The sequence below is a fragment of the Argiope bruennichi genome, chromosome 5 (genome assembly GCF_947563725.1).
Source record: "Argiope bruennichi chromosome 5, qqArgBrue1.1, whole genome shotgun sequence".
NCBI classification, from domain to species: domain Eukaryota; kingdom Metazoa; phylum Arthropoda; class Arachnida; order Araneae; family Araneidae; genus Argiope; species Argiope bruennichi.
In genome coordinates this window covers 43,881,757-43,901,665 of record NC_079155.1, presented here as the reverse complement: position 1 = coordinate 43,901,665, position 19,909 = coordinate 43,881,757, and the positions used below count along the sequence as shown (strand labels likewise).

Here is a 19,909-nt window from a genome sequence, read left to right as displayed (position 1 = left end):
CTTGTGTATCAGCCGTATGCCAGCGATTAATCGCCAAAGAACAAGCACTAGATTCATTGAAAATGCTAAATTCACGTCAAGGATCGATATTTCGTAACTATTTTTCATTAGTGCCATGCAGTTAATTCGTAAGTACTGGCATTCTTTACTATATTACGAAACCCCCCGGGGGGCACCCCAAAATGAGGATGAGAGGATTCCGGCATGGTGATTGGATCTCGCCACCCTGGAGGGTACACTAATAGATGGGGGATCTGACTCCTCCCATCGATGACGGGACGTAATTCCTTAGGGGAGTGTTGTACCGTGGCCGGTGGTGGCCCTTAGGACTCAACCACAGTTCCCGCCAATGTTGCTGTTGCGGCGGTCCGGTCATTCAGTTTTTATAGTTTAAATCCGTGTGCCTTCGTGGCGGGTCGGAGAGTTAGATGGCTGACGTACTATATTACGAAGCACAAAACTCTCATGTAAGAAATTAAAAGTCTGAGGATCCGAGGCATTCTTGAATTTACCTGAAGTTCCCAATCTTATATGGCAGTAGCAGAGGGGGATAACTCTATTATTAGAGAGCAAGCGTGAAAATTTTGAAATGACAATTTCCGATGGTTTTCTTAAATCTTATTCTGCATTATTTACAACAAATAGTTATCACGTGACTAAATCATGGACACTTCTTCATTTTGATGCAATAATTTAGTCCTTTGCTGCTGAGATTTTCTGAGTTTCTTTTGACCCGCTGACAACGCATCACTGATTCCGAAGGTTCTGCGTCATTAATGCGCAGCGCTTGTTTTACCTCTATTGGTAATCGTTATCACATATTTCCTTGGTCACAGTTAATTTCGTTCTATTCCAACGTCATGCTGCTATCGTTTCGCTCTCAAGGATAAAAACGATATTTACGTTTTGGACAGTTTTTATTTACTTACCTCCTGTTATGGTGTAAAAATACACCAACGTTGTATATTCGCCGAGGAAAAAAAAAAAAAAAGAACTCTTAGCGAGAGCAGTCTTTACAAAACTATTTTTGCTGCGTACTTATTAATAAAGGTATTAACCCCTTCCATTTCCTCGCAAAAGATTGTGCAATGAGCGTTTCGAGCTCAGATATTTATTTTTAGAATCCCGCACGTGAAAATTGTGTGTTTAGTAATGTAATAAATAAAACCGTTATTTCTATATTATTACCGGACGGACAGCATTGGCGACCAATAATTATGAAGCAGTCAACTCCGCGCGATCATTGGCGATTTTTTTAATAATAAACGATTAATCGCAGGCATTTTTTTTCTTAATACAGAAGTATTAAAACAATGTATATCCATTTGGGATGTCTGTTTTTGGATCAACTGAAACCCAAATTTCACACTGAATTATAAATGTAATCATAAGATTACTTATTAAATTTATGTGTCGTGACTTATGGCTTATTTTTGTTGTGACTTATGGCACTTTACAAGTTCGCTGACAGTTATCTGTTAGCCATTTCAGTCGAGTGAGCGTCTCTTGTTTTTTCAGTAGCGCCAACTAGGGCAAAGAGTACGATTTAGCTACTTGATGCTTCACATTCGCTTGCACAACCCCTTTTTACAAGGGGGGGCACATTCACACACCTCACAGATAGAACACAGAAGAACAACCATGCCCGAACCGAGACTCGAACTCGAGACGCCCAGATCAGGGGGAAGACGGCGTATCAAATTTCATATGTTTAAGTCATTGCATTTTTCAGTTAAATACTTTAATACTTATTTAAATACTATAATACTTACAGATAATCAACCTTTTGGCTGAAAGATTCAAAACTTAATAATGACGTCCTCTTTAAATGCTAAAACTGTGTCATGTTTTTTTTTTTATTATTATTGTAGGGTTCACATGTGCTTGGAAAGTACCACTCGACAGATAGTCAAGTTCTTGTCAAAATCCACTCAAAACTTAATTGGGATCTACACTTTAAATGGTGAAAATGTGTACCCACATTTTATCCATCTAGCTCAATCTGTTTCGTAGTTATCATGTTAACTTTCATTCAGATAGGGGAACAGATAGCCTTTTAAATAGGTTTCTTCAGAAAAATATCTATAAATTTGGTGTCAAGACCATATACCAAATTTCATCTATCTAGCTCAAAACACTTTTGAGATATTATGCTCAATACACAAATAGATAGAGCGACAGAACTAAAGAAAATGTGTTTCGTGGATTCAGAATCTGAAACGTAAAGATTCGTCAAAATCTAGAGTTTTAATTTGTAAATATTATAATAATTTTTCTTAATGTATTTTGTATACGGGAGAGTAAAGGCAATGAGTTATTTTTCCTCATGTATTTTAGCATATTGAACACAGAATTACAAAATTTTATTCTTTATTTTTTAATTAGTAAATTATCATAAGAAAGAGTTTTTTTTTATATAAATTTTAATTACAAATTAATCGAAGTTTTACTGTTTTAATCAACGACTTGGCAAGATAACCAAGCAAAAAAATTGCTTAAAATCTGCTATGAGGCGATTAAAATGTTAAATGAATGTACCAAATTTTACTCATCTGGCTTTTTTTTTTTAAATTATTCTTATCATCTACATTCATTCAGATAGACGAACATAGAATAGATTTTGTTCTAAATTTATAGAAATCTACAAATTTAGTGCAAAATATCGTATCCCAAATTTCATTTATCTAACTCAAAGTATTTTTGAGTTCATTCGGAAGACAAACATAATTCTATTGAATGTGCTTTTCGAATTCAGAGAGGTTTGGAAATTCGTCGCAATCTCTAAATAGAATTTGTCTACGATTATAATGTCAAAAATTAAAAAAAAAAAAAAAAAAAAAAAAGGAGATTAGAATTTATAGAGAATGTCGGATACCTTAAAAATATTCATATTTTAAAAACTTTCTTATTGTGAGACAATTTGCTTCTCTCGCGTTTAACATATTGTAAAATTCTTCCGACATTTCAATCAACTTGAAAGTCTTTTCGCTAAATAGCTGAGAGAATGTTATCATAGATCTCGCAACAATGTTGCCTCTGATTACCATATTGCGGCAAGAACAATGCACCCTCCATTAAGCGATGATAAGATACGGCGATCTCTTATCTCGGAACGTTTCATTTTAACGGAGTACATTCGATGTACCGTTTCTGAGATGCTTGCTTTACAAATTTTCCATTGTAATCAGCTAAAGAAGCATCTATTGGCGGAAATGTTTGTTATCCGATTAAGATCTGTAAAATCCAATGCATTTTCTAGTGATATTAAAATGCATCTACGAGGATATTTCTTAAAGAAATTTTTTGTACATTAAATTTTTTTAATGTACAGAAATCATTACATTGTTTTGTACACTAATAATTTTTTTTATATATATAAAGCCTGGAATTTTTCTAGGGAAATTAGGTGTTAACTTTGATTTTCTTTTTTTTTTTTTTTAAATCTTTGCATCTTTGAAAGAAAACTTTTTCACGGTGTTTTTATGCGTTTACTTTTATACTTTTTTTTTTACTTCTTCGTTTACAATATGTACAAAAAAAAAAAAAAAATTGTTTCTGTAACATTCGAACTCGAGATTTTGACAAACCACCATGTCTCATGCCACTTAGAATCCTATAAATACCTTCTTGTTATTACATATGTCTGTGAATCTGGCTAAAAATTAAATACTAAAGTAAGTTTTAAGCTAAATGGATGAAATTTGGTATGTGACCTTGATACCATATTTATACATATTTTTTTATATTGAACGAAATCCAGTCTCGGGAAATTGGTGTGTCAGTCTGTCCGAGTACAAGGGAACATGATAATTAAAAAACTCCAAACGTTAGATAGATAAAAGATAGATAGATTTTATCTAAAATGTAGATCCATATTAAATTTCCAATCAAATCCGTCAGTGGTTTGACTGTTTGCTAGTTTGTGCACTCGCACATGTAAAAACCCAATTACTCAAAATTGCAACTACTTAGTTGAATGAAATTTGAGAACATTTATTTAAGGGTTGACCATCTTTTAATTTTATTTTCACTTGTATATAAACACAGTAACTAATAAAAAAATAAAATTTGGTATGTGATTTCTTTAGTAAAATTGTAACTCTATACCAAATTTTCCAAAATCTTTCTGAGAAACATATTTCACTTTTCAAAGTGCACCTCCGCCGAATTTTAGAGTTCTCGATCTAACGGTCTGACCTGTAGAGTACCAAGGCACATGTGTTTAGACACAGACACACATTTATCTTTATTATTAGTAGATACAGAGATTTATGTTTTATAATAATATAGAAAGTTTTACGCATGTACTTAAATAATATAAATTTAAAATGCTCAAATTATAAAAATGTCGAGAACCCTCAATGGATTTTTAATAATCGCATTTTTATAGTACAGCACGAGTTTAAATCGAACCTCATTCATATAATAACATCATAATAAACGGCTGTTTCACTGCAAAGAGAGACAGATTTGAGAGAACGAACGTCGCGGCGATCAGACTGACTCATTTACAGAGTCGCGGAAATCAAATCGAGACATCAAACAAAAACTGTTTAGTATTTACATATTTGTTTACCCAGCTTGCTCCGAAGAGCAACATGAAAAAGCAAACACGTCTTAATAACAAAACTGCGATCTCCATCGCGAGTTTGAGAGAGACAATCTGTGAATGAAAGAAAGTAACGCTTGAGTAAACAGACAGAATTAATCTGTCAGTCAAGTGACGGAGGAAGGGGTGGTGGTGGTGTAGAAAAGGTTGAAGGGTGCAGAAAGACCTTCAAATATTCAAGGAAACAAAAGATGGGATCCGCTTCTGTCCTCCCCCCCCCCTTCCCTTCCCTCCTAGCCGCCCTCAACTTTTTCTTCTCGCGTTTTCGTGTTGTTTTATTTGCTAAGAAATCGTCTGACATTTTTCTGTTGAGCAATATCTGTGCTGAGAAATTCTTGTCCCGCATTCCATTTTTTTTTTTTTTTAATGTCGTCTGAAGTTGAGCAAAAAAGAATTTTGGACGATTTTTCAGGTGTTGGAAAATACTCGTCGTGGATAGAAATTTGAAAGAAATATTATCGAAGCTGAGAAGTTTAAATTAAAATGATTTATAAAGTGCTCAGTTTTGCTTGTAGGGTATTTAAGTGATGCAAAATTCCGTTTAAAATCTCATGAATTAAAGCTAATAAAAAAAGTTATAATTTTTAGAAAACTGAAAGGATCCTTTTTATTTCCTTTCAAAGGTAAAAAAAAATTGAAAGTCGTGAAAAATACGATCAATAATTGTATGTTCTAACCAATTTTGCTGTTTTCAATTTTCTCACAACAATTAGCAGTTTATGGTTAAAAATTCTCTAATAAACTTGTCATGCAAGAGAATACCTTGCATGGCGTTGGCGTACAATAGTTACAAAATTTTCATTTTTGGCGCGAATTTAGCATTTTTACTGAATTTATTGTATCAACTTTGGCGAATTCTTTTGCGATTAATCCCTGGCATGCATTTAAAAGTACCCTAAAATCGAATTTGTGACTTAGACCAGTTTTTCTCAACCGATTAAAAAAAATTTGACATAAAACTGCACTTGTTCTCAAAAAATCCCATACTAAATTAAATATATTTGAGTCACTGCGTTTTTGAATTAACGCGTTCACATATTTCTGAAAGCGCAGACCTACAGACAGTCAACTCGTAATTGTATTTGGTTCAAAATTTGTCAGGTATTTACAGTATAAATGTAAAATCGATGTACCAAATTTTATCTATCTAGCTCTCTTTGTTTTGTAATTATCGTATGATATTCGGACAGTTGGACACTTCGAACGGGCTTCCTCACAGCAGATTTTACAAAAAATTTGATAGAAATCTTCAAATTTGGTGTAAATACCGTATACCAAATTTCATCTATCTAGCTGAAAGCGTTTTTGAGTTATATTTGTCACAGACAGACGGACATTTTCCGAAACTCAAGGATGTCTAAAACGTGGAGGTTCTTCAAAATCTTGATTTCGAATTTTTTGAAAATTATTATAATTTTTCGATTATATATGAAAAAGTAAAAAAAGAAAAAGAAAAAAAAATTCAACAGTAGTTAGTTTTAATTTCACCAATTTAAACTTTATTTGTGCAGAATTTTTAAGTCTATATCTTTTTTGCTTGCTTCGGTCTTATTATTAATTATCAATTAAATGACTTAAGTTGATTTGTTTTATTTGGTGCATTAGCATAACTCATTAGAGTTTCTGACAACTACATATTAATAAGCGGCATTTGTTGCACACTTTTTTGCTTATATCACACATTGCTTAAATAAAATATTTAAATTTTTCGCTCAAGAAATATTGTTTGTAAAATGTCCATTCACTTAAATTTCATTGAAATAGAGCTTCAGCAAGATATTATTTGCTTCTTTTTGTCAATATTTAATTATTTAAACTGCCTCCTACAGAAATAATGTCTGAAAAGTGTCCAGTTATTTAAATTTGATGAAAAGACCATCTACAAAATAGTATCTACTTTTTTTGTAGCAGCATTTATTGACATTTGTAAATATTCCTAAATATACAAGGGGCGTTCAAATTAAAAAGTACGTAACGACACTTTTGGGTATAAATGAAGATTTTATTCAAAGTATACACCATAGGCCTGACCACAACGATCCCGTTGATTAACTACCGAAGGATTCCTTGTTCCCAGAATTCCTGTGGCCGTGACGAGACTCAGTCCTTCACAGCGTCTTTGAGTTCCCCGTCCGAGTTGAAGCGCTTCCCTTTCAGATGTTTTTTCAGAAAACCAAACACGTGAACATCGCAGGGCGACATGTCCGGGCTGCAGGCGAATGGTCGAACTGCTCCCATTTGAATTTGTCCAGTTCCGAGTAAGTGATCCTGGAGACGTGTGAATGCGTGTTATTATGGAGCAGAAGCACATCCTACATGAGTAACCCCGATCTTTTGTTCTTGATGGACCTGCGTAATCTTCTGAGTGTCTCACAGTAAACATCGGAGTTAATGGTTCTCGTGTGCTCGTGGAATTCAACAAGTAGCGTCATTTGGACAGCGCTTTTTATAAGAGCCTCTGTTCTCTCCTGCACATGCGGACGCCCACGCATGCTCCGATCTACGCCGGGTACTCCAATTGCACCCCTAGATGTCTCGCAACGTTCTCCCACAGTGGTATAGGCAAATATGTTAACTGTTACTCTGTAACGACGTTTCGTACCTTTTCATTTAAACACTCCTTGTATAAAAGGAATAATGGAATTCGTTTTTTTTATTACACACAGTTTATGTATTAAAATGATTGCAATCTAATTATGATCCTTAATTATAATATTTTTTTAACAAAAATATGTTTTTTTCATTTTCCTTTTATCGCTATCCAGCTCAAATTATTATTTATACGAAAAAATTTTTTTAAAGAATTACAAATATTTTATTTTAAAATTATTAATTTTCTTCAGATTAATTAGTTAAAATTATCTGTACATTAAACATTTCTTTCTAATTCATAGTGTCTTCAAGGAATAATACACGTGAAGTGAAACATGCTGACACTTAAAATGGCTCCACCTGTTAGTTGCAAATGCCTTTACCATACATATACATGGAGAGAGAATGTACTATAACAAGTCACATTACAATAACCCTTTTGAGGCTACATATGGCATTACAACAACTATTATAACATATGTACATATTACCGCGAAAGATCGAAATTAGATAATGTCGATATTCTCCAGTGAATGTCGATACACCGAATAGGACTATGAAAGACCGAATGTTTGATTATATTCCTGTACATTCGGACAATTTCTACAGTATGTCGACAAACACTAATAAATTCTAGCGAGAAATGAAATGAGAAGCCGGGAAGACACAGCTGAGAAGCATTTGTTGAAGCGGTTAAAATAAATAAGATTGTATAACGTTAATCACACAATGTTTGTGAAAGTTTTATTATCTGTGATGTTTTCTTTTCTCATTTAGAATGTTTCGTTCATTTCTAAACATGTTATCCTTCTTCCTTATTGGACCTTGGGCAAGGCTGAAAGAGCTGCAAATGCTCATATTTTTATTTTCACACCTGATAATTGTGCGTTTTACAGAATTGTTAAGAAAACAGGCCCTTGCGTATTAACTAATTGCTATTGGTGAATAATTGTTACGAAATATCGATATTGGCGCAAATGCATTTTTAATGAATCTAGCTTGTGGTTTTTTGGCGACTAATGGCTGACATGCGGTTAATACACAAGCATCAGAAAATCGAATTTGTATTATGTATAATTTTTCTCAGGCCAGTTGATACCAAAATTGAACATAGAGCTACAATTTTAGTTATATTTCAAAATTCACTTGTTATTTAAACAAGTGAATTATTATTATTATTATTATATTGTTATTTAATAAGTTATTGCATTTTTGAGTTATCGCGTTTGCGTGCATGAAAAAGCACAAACCCACAGATAGTCAATCCCTTAAAGAATTTATTTCTAAATCTGATACGGATTTACATTATAGATATGAAATCTGCATACCAAATTTTATTTACCTAACTCGTCATCTTTTGTAATTATCGTGTTCACTTTTACATGAAAAACTTAACCTACGGGGGGGGGGCACCTCGAAATGAGGATGAGATGCTTCCGGCATGGTGGTTGGATCTCGCCACCCTGGAGGGTACACTAATAGGTGGGGGATTTGACTCCTCCCATCGATGACGGGACGTACTTCCTTCTGGGAGGGTTGTACCGTGGCCGGTGACGGCCCTTAGGACTCAACCACAATTCCCGCCAATGTTGCTGTTGCGGCGGTCCGGTCATTCAGTTTTATGGTTTAAATCCGTGTGCCTTCGTGGCGGGTCGGAGAGTTAGATGGTTGACTTACATGGACAACTTGACAGACTACCTCTGAATAGATTTTGTTCAAAATTCGGCAGAAATCTGAAAATTTGAAACAAATACTATACCCTAAATTTTATGTGTTTAGCTCAAAACGTTTTTGATTTATCGTGTCACAGACAGACAGACATAATTATGGAAAATATGTTTTACAGATTTAGAGAAGTACGAAACCAGGAACTTCATTAAAATTTCGAATTTACTGGGAATTACAATTTCCATCTTTAATTGATTTTTTTAATAAAAATTTCTATTCTTTGTATACTTTTTTATACAAGAAATTAAAAATTGTCGAATCCTTTAAAGCTCTTTTTTTTTTTAGACCCAATGAAATATCGAGGAGACAGTTGAATGTTCGACCTGGCGAAATACCATAAGGACATTGCCAGAAATACAAAAGTCAATATTTTTTCGCTAATAAGTCTTTGATTTCGAAACAAATCATTTGCGCTTCGACGGAAACGTACAACACAATGGATAATTTCACCACTTAACGTAACAAATATCGTTTGCATAATCACAACTGCAGAAAGAAAAAGATTTTTTTTGTTTAAAGCAACATATTATTATAATTATTCAATGTGTCACATCGGACTTGTAATGATACTCCTACACCACGATTTCTGTTATTTCTAAATAGTTTCATCTTACAAGCATTTCGTCACCAAAAAAAAAAAAGGATTTTCGTATCTCTTGCAAAACATTTTTAACATCGACACCGATGTTGTTGTGTCTTTAACACCAATAAAGAGTCCGGCGACTACCGCTGAATCTTTTGCAAACAATGCCGACCAATCCATCACGAACTGCTTTAAATGTTTTGAAACGGAATTGGAATTTCGTAAAACTAAGGGGGGGAGAACGGGGGGAGGGCAAGGTTTCCTCAACTGGCGAAGCAAGGACGTACACCCTAAAGGGGGAGGGGATAGGGGGATGACGGAGATTCCTTCCTTCAACAATAAAGATTTCTGCCGTGAAAAGTTCAGCGAACGCCGGCGGGTCTTTGGCTTCTGCCGAAGTTGTGTTTGGATTTGCTGCAGTTCGTTTTGAGAGAATGTTTGGCAATTTGCATCTAAGATTTCTGACGGATTTCGAGAAAAGCTGTCGAAACAGTAATGATTCTTTGAAAGTGACAAGGATGGACAGAAACAGCAGATCATGTATATACGTATGTGAGATGGAATTATAACTTAGGTGAACATTATTCATGACTTTACACTATGATATATACAGCTTCGATTGTCTGTAAACCAAACAACTGATATCTCTGTTAACCGAGTCAGTATCAGAAAACTCAATTGTATTTTGAATCACTGATTTTTCTCGAATACAAAGATGAAATATTATAATCATCAAAATATTTGAACTCGAGATTTTTAATTATTCTTCGGTTTCGACTTTCCAGAGTCTGTAAAAAGACAAGAATATGGAGATTTCTAGCCTTTTACCGACAGTTCTTTGAATTTTTGTTGGCCATTGTCCTCTTATGTAAATATTTGGATAGTTAATGAGCATAAGAGGCAGTCACAATAATCCCTGTTTAAACGGCTTAGTTCTGTGGCTACGGGGTGAGGCTGTAATTGAAAAAAAAAAAAAAAAAAAATCCAAAACAAGGCATTTATAGAATTTTGTCCGTCTGTGAACGCGCTAATTCAAAAACGCTTGGAGCTAAACAAATGAAATTTGGTATATGGTCTCTACTCCAAAGTTGTAGATTTCTATCAAATTTTGAACAAAATCTATAAAGATAACGTTTGTCTGCCCTCCAGTTGCGATAATTACTAAACGAAGAGAACTAGATAGATAAAATTTGGCACATACATTTAAATTTATAATGCAGACATCTATCACCTTTTGAGCCAAATTTAAAATTGGGTTGACTATCTGACGGACTGTACTTTGAGAAGAAAGTAAATGTATAATTCAAAAGCGTAATGAATTAAACATTTGAAATTTCGTAAGCGATTTTGTGACTGTATTCATAGCTCTATGTCAAATTTCGATTTTTAACATTTGAAAAAAAAAAAAAAAAAACATACATTCGATTTTTGAAATCCATTCAAAAGAATTTTATATGTCCGGCTATCTATATATAAAAATAAGAAATCTTCAATACGAACAGAGCCAGAGGAATAAAATTTGTTATACAGAGTTGACATTTAAAGCGTAGATACGTATTAAATGTAAAACTAAATCCACCATGGGGTTGACCGTCAGACCGATCTATATTTTCAAAGCATATAAAATGATAATTCAAAAACGGAAAGACTTAAATATGAAATTCGGCAATTGATTTTGTGACTGTATTCATAGCTCTGCGTCAAATTTCGGTTTTTAGCGGTTGGAAAAAAGACTTCCAAAATATGCATTCGATATTCTAGCTCTTGTGTATTAGCCACAATCGAAGATTTATCGCCAAAGATTGCATTCTATAGGTTCTTTTGTGAATATTTTTAGCCAACGGTATGTAATTACTATTACGCAAGTACATTTATTAGATAATATGCGAGAAAGTTTCGGAGAGATCACTCAGACTTGTAAATAAAGTCATCCAATTTACAGAGATGGATGAGAAGATTGGAATTAGAGTCGATTTCATGGTATGAAGGTTTATGGAAGGCTGTTCTCTTTTGTAGCTAATAAAGTTTATTAATTATTTTTTTAATAACCGCACAATTCTTTTTTTAAACCATTCAATAGTAAAATGAATAAATTCAACAGAATTTCATGAAAAAGAACGGCACTATAAATAAATATGTGGAAAAAGTTGAGCGCTAAATATCAATCGAAAAAATACAAAAGAAATAACGAAAATCAAAATCATTAGTGAGATTTCTTATTCATTTTTGATTTTGTTAAACTGTTAATACTTTGTAGTACTAATGAACTTACGTAATCTCAAATAAAGAATTTAAGAATATCAATTCTTTGTTTGCAATTATCAATTGTTTCATCTTGTGGGGAAGAAAACAAGTTCAGATTTAAAATTTACATCGATCCATTAGGTTTTTTGATTATCCGAGGTGATAAACGGTATACGATGGAATAACTGAATTAGCATTTAATGTACATGTTTTAATTCAGGATTTCTAGCGTAGAGTTGTAGCCCAGATTTCTTTCGCAAAACAGAAAGAACTATTAAAAAGCCATTAATACTAGTTAAAGTCATTTTCTTCTAAAAAAACAGGCCCTCTTAAATTAGAAACGAATTAAAGATGTCTATTAGTTCATGGAAAACGGCCGAAAAGTCAAGGGAATGTTATGGAATGTTGCATGGGGCAAGATATGCAACATTAAGGACGAATTGTAATGGCGTCGAACAACTTTAGATGGAAAAGGACAGAACTTTTACCATAATTATGAAAAATATTGAAAATAGTAATTTCTGGAAAAATTAATGTATCGAATTTAAAATTTTCTTTTTCTTTTTTCTAATATCAAGTTATGCAACACGAAAAAACATAAATTCTTGCGAAGGGTAATAACCTTAATAATAACCCGTTGTATAACCCTAACACGAATGAAAACGGAAGTAATGCAAATATTTTAGGTCGTGTTTGAGCTATTCAACTAGCACTGTTCCGAAAGTAATAAGGTACAACCCTATTATGCTTATAAGATTAAAAATATAGCCCGTATAAAGTAAACTGACTGATTCTGAAATCAATATATAACGAATTATAGAAAAATAAAATTTAAACCAAAGAATAGTATATAAAATATAAAAGGAAAGTAAAGCGAAAAAGAAAACAAAACTTACGCAGAAATGAATTAAAAAAAATAACTAGGTATACCGTTGGTTATTAGATTTGCTCAGCTTTTTCAGGAATGTTGGCCTTAAAATGCAAGATATGATGATATGATATCACCGGCCATCATTAAGTGTTGAATATCAAGATAATATCGTAGCTGAGATCATTTCGCAAATGTCCTACATATAATTCGTTCTTTAATCGCATTGTTTAAATGTGATCGAAAACAGCTGTCACGAAATACCTTGAATAATGATGAGTGTTATTGTGGCTGCCTTTCAAAAATGTATTAAAATATAAAGCAAAGAGAATATGATAAAATTTATTCGTAATCTAGGGAAAAAAAGAAATTGTTCCTGTGTTTTATTTAGGCTTAATAACTGGTGAAGTAAATATCAAGTTTATATATTTTGGCTGTGGCAAAAACGAAAAAAAAAAAAAAAAAAATTGTAAAATGCACGAGACATAATTTGGTTCAAAATTTATTTCGAACCATCTTTTAAATATACAGCTTTCACCAAAGTTGTTTAATTATCTGCTAAAATAATATTTTTAAAAATCGTTTGGCTTTACATTTTGTAACTTCAAATAAAATACTTTTATTTAAATGAAAAATTTTTACATATAATTTTAAACGCGTGAGTCAGTTTTCAGTCATTTATCGTGCTCGTTATCGTTTGATTTATTTAATTCTATTTTCATTTTTTCTTTAAATATACTGTCTTATAATATTTTTATCTCATTATATTTCCTTGGAATTGGCATCAGCCATTATGTTTAAAACACCTGAGTTTCGAAACATAAAGAAAATAATTTTATTAGTTTTGAAAATTTATTTCTTTATAAAAATTTTCAAATAAGTATTGTCAAAGAATTCGAACTCGTGATTTTAACAGTTCTCCACATTTCAGAATTTCCTCAATCCAAAAAATACATTTTGGAAATTATGTCTGTCTGTTATTACATCTGTGTACACGATAACACAAAGCCACTTTGAGCTAGACGGATGAAATTTAGTATGTGAACTTCACACTAAATTTGTAAACTTCAATCAAATTTTTCACAAAATCCAGTCTTAAAAAGTATGTTTGTCTGTCCGGGTAAAAATGAACAGGATAATTACAAAACGTAAAGAACTAGATGGATTAAAATTTAGTGCACAATTTTAGCAACTAAAACATAGATCTCTATTAACCTTCGAACTAAGTCTGTCAAAAGATTAACCGTCTGGCATCCTGTGTTTTTGCATGGAAGTAAACGCGAAAAAAAAATATGTAACGAATCAATTAAATGAAATCTCGTATGTCATTTTGTTTCTAAAATTGTAGTGTTTGTCACAAATTTTGTATTCAATTCGTTGAAAGTTTAGCGCTTAACAAATTTCTTTCCGGAATTGTAAGATTTCGAAAACCTGTTTTACCGGACAAAAAAGTTGAAGTCTAAACAGCCACCAGTGAGGATTGAACTCACGACCCCTGGTTTACAAGACCAGTGCTCTAACCACTGAGCTATGGTGGCTCGGTATTCCTCACGCTCAGTGTTGGGCTGATAAGAAATCCTATCTTAGTATTGTAACGAATGTCTGGACAAGACGTAAAGAATTAAAAGGATAAAATTTAGTGGACAGTTTTAGCATCTGAAGCATAGATCTGTGTCAATATTTGAATCATGTCTGCCAAAAGTTTGACCGTCTGACTGTCGCCCTGTACGCACATGCAAGCAAATGCGATGATTAAAAAATGCAAGAAATCGAATAAATGAAACCTCGTATATGATCGTGTTACTAAATTATAGTTTTGTGTCAAATTTCGGTTTCAATTCATTGAAAAGGAGACATCTAAAATGCAAATTGAACTTTATTATACTACGAAGCAAAACACGCTTCACAGAAAACTTTTAACTGGTGAGTCATTTGTTGGTCTGTACATTCACATGCTTGTAAATGCGATAATGTGAAAAAGCAGAGGTTTGGATTTAAATATGTGATTTCGTAACTGAAATCAATGTCAAATTTTGCTTTAATCTATCGAAAAAAAAAATACATATTAGATCTTTTCCCTTATACTACGAAGCACAAAACGCTCATGTATAGTAGTACTCTGAAAATAAAGATCTGAGCTCTTGTATCATTTATGATCTTGCCCAAGTTATTTATTTTTATGTGAAAGGAGAGGAAATAATACATTTTTTTAAAGAGCACGCGAGAAAATTTCGAGATCATTCCTGCTAATATTAATGGCAATAATGGTTTTTCCTCGTCTTCTTTCATGAGTTTTATCAGTCTCGTATTCGAAGCAATTTCATTATTTCTCTTGATAAGAACATAGAGGGAATTAATGATAACAATGTTGTCAAAATTTTGATTATAGCACATTTAACACCTGAACAGATGAATTAAAGTGATACGATAAACTTGTATTGTAACTCTATTTCAAATATACTTTTTATAAATATTTTGTATAAATTTTCTTTAAACGCAATATAAGTATACGAAATGAACGCCTTTATTTAAATATGGAATATGTTTGGAAGTGAACTACTGTTCGTTTCAGTACCCCGAGACTATATCATTAAGGGGTGAGATGCGGAAAGTTGAGTGCATCTATTTATGCCAAATTTAGGTTTCAATCGTTGGGGGAGAGATCAAAATACATATTGAAATTTTCTGATATTTCCATATTAACCGCATGCCAGCGTTCATCGCCATATAAATAGCTGAAGATCCCACATTCAATTCATTGGAAAAGCCAAATCCATGCTAAGGACCAATCTTTCACAACTATTTTTATAACAACTAATGGTCTTTAATGCACATGTAGCGACTTTTTTATGGAAAATTAAGAACATAAAAGTCATGCGTAAAAATAAAAATCTGAGCATTCATTACGTTTATGGCCTTGCACACGATCCACAGTTTCATGCCGGAGGAGGGGGTAACACCTTTATTAGGGTGAAAACGAGAAAGTTCCGAGGAGAACTACCCCCACATTTTTCCCCACGTAAATTAAAAAATTTTCAAAGTAATTACTTAAAATAGTCATTAGTATTGTTATCACTCGGCGATTAATCGTATCGATGATGCAATTTGATATTTGCCAGCTCCAGAGAATCGAAAGATACCTAAAACCACAATATGAACTGTGTCCTTATCAATACAAAACCAAGCTATTTTTGAATCTATCGATAAAAAGGAGATTCTGTATTACATTCTCATGGGAGAAAAGCGAAATTTTGACCGAGGGGCAAACATAGATTTGTCATTTTATCAAAAGAACGTTTCTTCCATAAAGCAAATATTTGAACTAAATATCAAAAACTTTTTGAGACAAACTGTTACTCTCTCTATGAAAGACAAGTTGTTACTTTCTCATTTTTAACAATATAACAATATTTCGAAATACTGACGGATGAATGGAGTAAAAATATTATGCTAGGTCATTGTTTTAAAATTTGTTGACGTTGTTTAAAATTTGGTGAATTCGCGAATCTATGATTTCGAAATAGAAGTACTAGCATAACGGACAAAATTAAAAGAAAACAATATGTCATCAATGAAGGCAAGGCTGAAAACATACAATTAATTAAACATACAAGTCCAGTTCTTCAATTACTGATCTAGAGTGTCATGGCCCTGTAAAGCAAAAAGGTATTAAAGCAGACATTGAACTTGATTTTGGAATTGTAAGTTTTTCAAACAAAACTGGAAATTTTTACTAAGCCAAGAATGATGTGATATATCTTTGGGCAGCAAAAGTGTCTGGCTATAAATAAATTTCTATTTATAGCCAGAAATTATCTATTCCTATTTTTCAAAAGAAAAATCAAAACAGCATCTATACAGTACTCAGCGAGGATTGAACTTAACGCCTTCTCAGTTATAAGACCAGTATTTCGACCACTGGGCTATTGCGATTAAAGAAAGCGGTAGAATTACAAGAAATTTCAATTTCGAGAGCCTGTTTCTTCAAGCAAAATCGAAAATAATAAAAAGACACTTGTGGAAAAAGAATGCACGACACCTTCTTTACAAGAGCTATGATCTAACCCTTGAGCTATGCCGGTACGAGTGTGGGAACAGAAAATGTCCGGCTCAAAAAAAACGTCTTCTGTAATTGTAAAATATCGAAAAAACGTTTTTCAAACAAAATCTACACAGCTACAAAACAAAACTGATAATATCTAAGGATTGAAATGTTTACCGTTTAACTTTAAAAAAAAAAAAAAAAAAATCTTCTAAGCACTGAATGGTGGAATTTATGCAGGAAATTCAAATGTTGTACTGTAAGCAAATTTCTTTTTTCATTTCTAACATTTCGTAACACTTTTCCTTTCAAAGAAACTGAAAACCTCTAACAAACCACTAGAAAGGATTAAATCCACAACCCATGATTCATCAGACCAGCTGTCTGTAAATAACATACGACGAAAGTAACAGAATATTTGAATACTCCGAATGACAATAAATTTCGTTCGGAATAGTGAAAATATGAATTCCTCCAACTTTTTGAAGAAAATTAAAACACCTTAATTCAGAAATTATAAACAGAAAAATAAACAGTGAGTTTTGAATTCATGACCCCTGGTGTAAGAGATCAAATCTTTAATCACTGAGGTATCATGCATCAAATTTCGAAGGCTAAAATACTTAATTGTAAAAAAAAAAAAAAAAAAAAAAAAAAAAAAACCCGGTTTTTGTTTTTATTGTATTTGCAATATTTCGAAACTCGATTCTATTAAGAAAAATTCAAAATGCGTAATATGTCACCAGATAATATTGAGTTTACGAGACCAGTGCTCTAATCTCTGAGCTATGGCGGCACGACAACGACAAGAAAACGTGTCCGAATGACAAAAAATTTCAATTCGGCATAGTAAAACAAGAAACCCATGCTTTGAAACGAGATTGAAGCATTTCGCTCAGCCGCCAGTGAGGTTTGAACTCACGACCCCTGGTTTACGAGGCTAGTGCTCGAACCACTGAGCTATGGCGGAACGACAATGTTAAGAAACAGTGTCCGAAATACAAAAAACTTCATTTCGGTATAGTAAGATACGAAACTCATGCTTTGAAACAAGACAGAAGCATGTCGCTCAGCCGCCAGTGAGGTTTGAACTCACGACCCCTGATTTACGAGACCAGTGCTCTAACCACTGAGCTATGGTGGAACGACAATGGCAAGAAACAGTGTCCGAAAGACAAAAAACTTCATTTCGGCATAGTAAAACAAGAAACCCATGCTTTGAAACAAAATTGAAGCACTTCGCTCAGCCGCCAGTGAGGTTTGAACTCACGACCCCTTGTTTACGAGACCAGTGCTCTAGCCTCTGAGCTATGGCGGCACGACAATGACAAGAAACAGCGTCCGAAAGACAAAAAATTTCATTTCGGCATATTAAGATACGAAACCCATGCTTTGAAACAAGATTGAAGCATTTCGCTCAGCCGCCAGTGAGGTTTGACCTCACGACTCCTGGCTTACGAGACCAGTGCTCTAACCACTGAGCTACGGCGGCACGACAATGACAAGAAACAGTGTCCGAAAGACAAAAACTTCATTTCGGCATAGTAAAACACGGCATGGTTTGAAACAAGATTGAAGCATTTCGCTCAGCCGCCAGTGAAGTTTGACCTCAAGATCCCTGGTTTACGAGATTAGTGCTCTAACCTCTGAGCTATTTCGGCCCGACTATGAGAAGAAACAGTGTCCGAATGACAAAAAATTTCATTCCGGCATAGTAAAACAAGAAACCCATGCTTTGAAACAAGATTGAAACATTTCGCTCAGCCGCCAATGAGGTTTGACCTCACGACTCCTGGTTTACGAGACCAGTGCTCTAACCACTGAGCTATGGCGGCACGACAATGACAAGAAACAGTGTCCGAAAGACAAAAACTTCATTTCGGCATAGTAAAACACGGCATGGTTTGAAACAAGATTGAAGCATTTCGCTCAGCCGCCAGTGAAGTTTGACCTCAAGATCCCTGGTTTACGAGATTAGTGCTCTAACCTCTGAGCTATGGCGACCCGACTATGAGAAGAAACAGTGTCCGAATGACAAAAAATTTCATTCCGGCCTAGCAAAACAAGAAACCCATGCTTTGAAACAAGATTGAAGCATTTTGCTCAGCCGCCAGTGAGGTTTGAACTCCCAACCCCTGGTTTACGAGACCAGTGCTCTAGCCCCTGAGCTATGGCGGCACGACAATGACATAGAAACAGCGTGCGAAATACAAAAAACTACATTTCGGCATAGTAAAACACGACATACTTTGAAACAAGATTGAAGCATTTCGCTCAGCCACCAGTGAGGTTTGAACTCACGGCACTGCTTTACGAGACCAGTGCTCTAGCCTCTGCGTTATGGCGGCACGACAATGACAAGAAACAGCGTCCGAAAGACGAAAAAATTCATTTCGGCATATTAAGTTACAAAACCCATGCTTCGAAACACGATTGAAGCATTTCGCTCAGCCGCCAGTGAGGTTTGAACTCACGACCCCTGGTTTACGAGACCAGTACTCTAACTTCTGAGCTACGACGGCACGTGAGGGAGAATGCGCATATTTGTTTCTTTAATTGTGAAATTTTGAACCACATAATTTTTAAGAAAATTAAAATCCTTTACCCAAGTGCTCGTGACAATTGATCGCTTGAACACTGGCTTACGGGATTACAAATCTCAGTTACACAGCAATGAAGGTACCTTTTGTGGATTCCGATGTGCTGCCCATTGAACAAAATTCTGTTTTGAATTCTGAAATTTCGAATGCCTGCGCTTTCGAACACATAATGGATCACAAGTGACAACTGAGCTCACTTTTTTTGGCTTATGAGACCTGTAGATTAATATTTAGCTGTAACGACACGCCTTTCTGAAGCAAAGGTTTTTTGTTAGCAATAAATCTCTTTTCATGAAGATGAAATTACGATGTCTTGGTACAATTATATAATTCATGTACAATAAGAGATTGACTAAATTGTTTCCCTTCAGGTAAAATAATGCACTCCTTGGGTCTCTTCACAATCTTTTCCTTCTTCTGACTTATTCAGAGGATATATTTAGAGATGATATTACTTATCATTCTATAAAACCAGTTACTTCCATTTTTGACTATATATCGCAATCATGGAGCTTAGAAAAAAAAATGTGCAAGTTTCTCAATTCTTCATGTGATTTTATGTCGTTGATTATCTAGAATCTGGATTTAAGAGATACCTTTTTCTATAATGTACCTACTTTTTTCAATTTCCAGTATACAAAAT

General features: G+C 33.9%; 8 non-coding genes across 8 annotated transcripts; all 8 read right to left on the bottom strand.

Annotated features, from left to right (window-relative positions):
* Positions 1-14,089: 14,089 nt before the first annotated feature.
* Positions 14,090-14,162, bottom strand: Trnat-ugu (transfer RNA threonine (anticodon UGU)). The gene has a single exon. It is a non-coding gene; the product is annotated as a tRNA-Thr (tRNA).
* A 3,401-nt stretch (positions 14,163-17,563) lies between these two features.
* Trnat-cgu (transfer RNA threonine (anticodon CGU)) lies at positions 17,564-17,636 on the bottom strand. The gene has a single exon. It is a non-coding gene; the product is annotated as a tRNA-Thr (tRNA).
* A 101-nt stretch (positions 17,637-17,737) lies between these two features.
* Trnat-cgu (transfer RNA threonine (anticodon CGU)) lies at positions 17,738-17,810 on the bottom strand. Its single transcript has one exon. It is a non-coding gene; the product is annotated as a tRNA-Thr (tRNA).
* Positions 17,811-17,911: 101 nt separating this feature from the next.
* Positions 17,912-17,984, bottom strand: Trnat-cgu (transfer RNA threonine (anticodon CGU)). Its single transcript has one exon. It is a non-coding gene; the product is annotated as a tRNA-Thr (tRNA).
* A 101-nt stretch (positions 17,985-18,085) lies between these two features.
* Positions 18,086-18,158, bottom strand: Trnat-cgu (transfer RNA threonine (anticodon CGU)). The gene has a single exon. It is a non-coding gene; the product is annotated as a tRNA-Thr (tRNA).
* A 270-nt stretch (positions 18,159-18,428) lies between these two features.
* Positions 18,429-18,501, bottom strand: Trnat-cgu (transfer RNA threonine (anticodon CGU)). Its single transcript has one exon. It is a non-coding gene; the product is annotated as a tRNA-Thr (tRNA).
* A 270-nt stretch (positions 18,502-18,771) lies between these two features.
* Trnat-cgu (transfer RNA threonine (anticodon CGU)) lies at positions 18,772-18,844 on the bottom strand. The gene has a single exon. It is a non-coding gene; the product is annotated as a tRNA-Thr (tRNA).
* A 271-nt stretch (positions 18,845-19,115) lies between these two features.
* Positions 19,116-19,188, bottom strand: Trnat-cgu (transfer RNA threonine (anticodon CGU)). Its single transcript has one exon. It is a non-coding gene; the product is annotated as a tRNA-Thr (tRNA).
* Between the last annotated feature and the right edge of the window lie 721 nt (positions 19,189-19,909).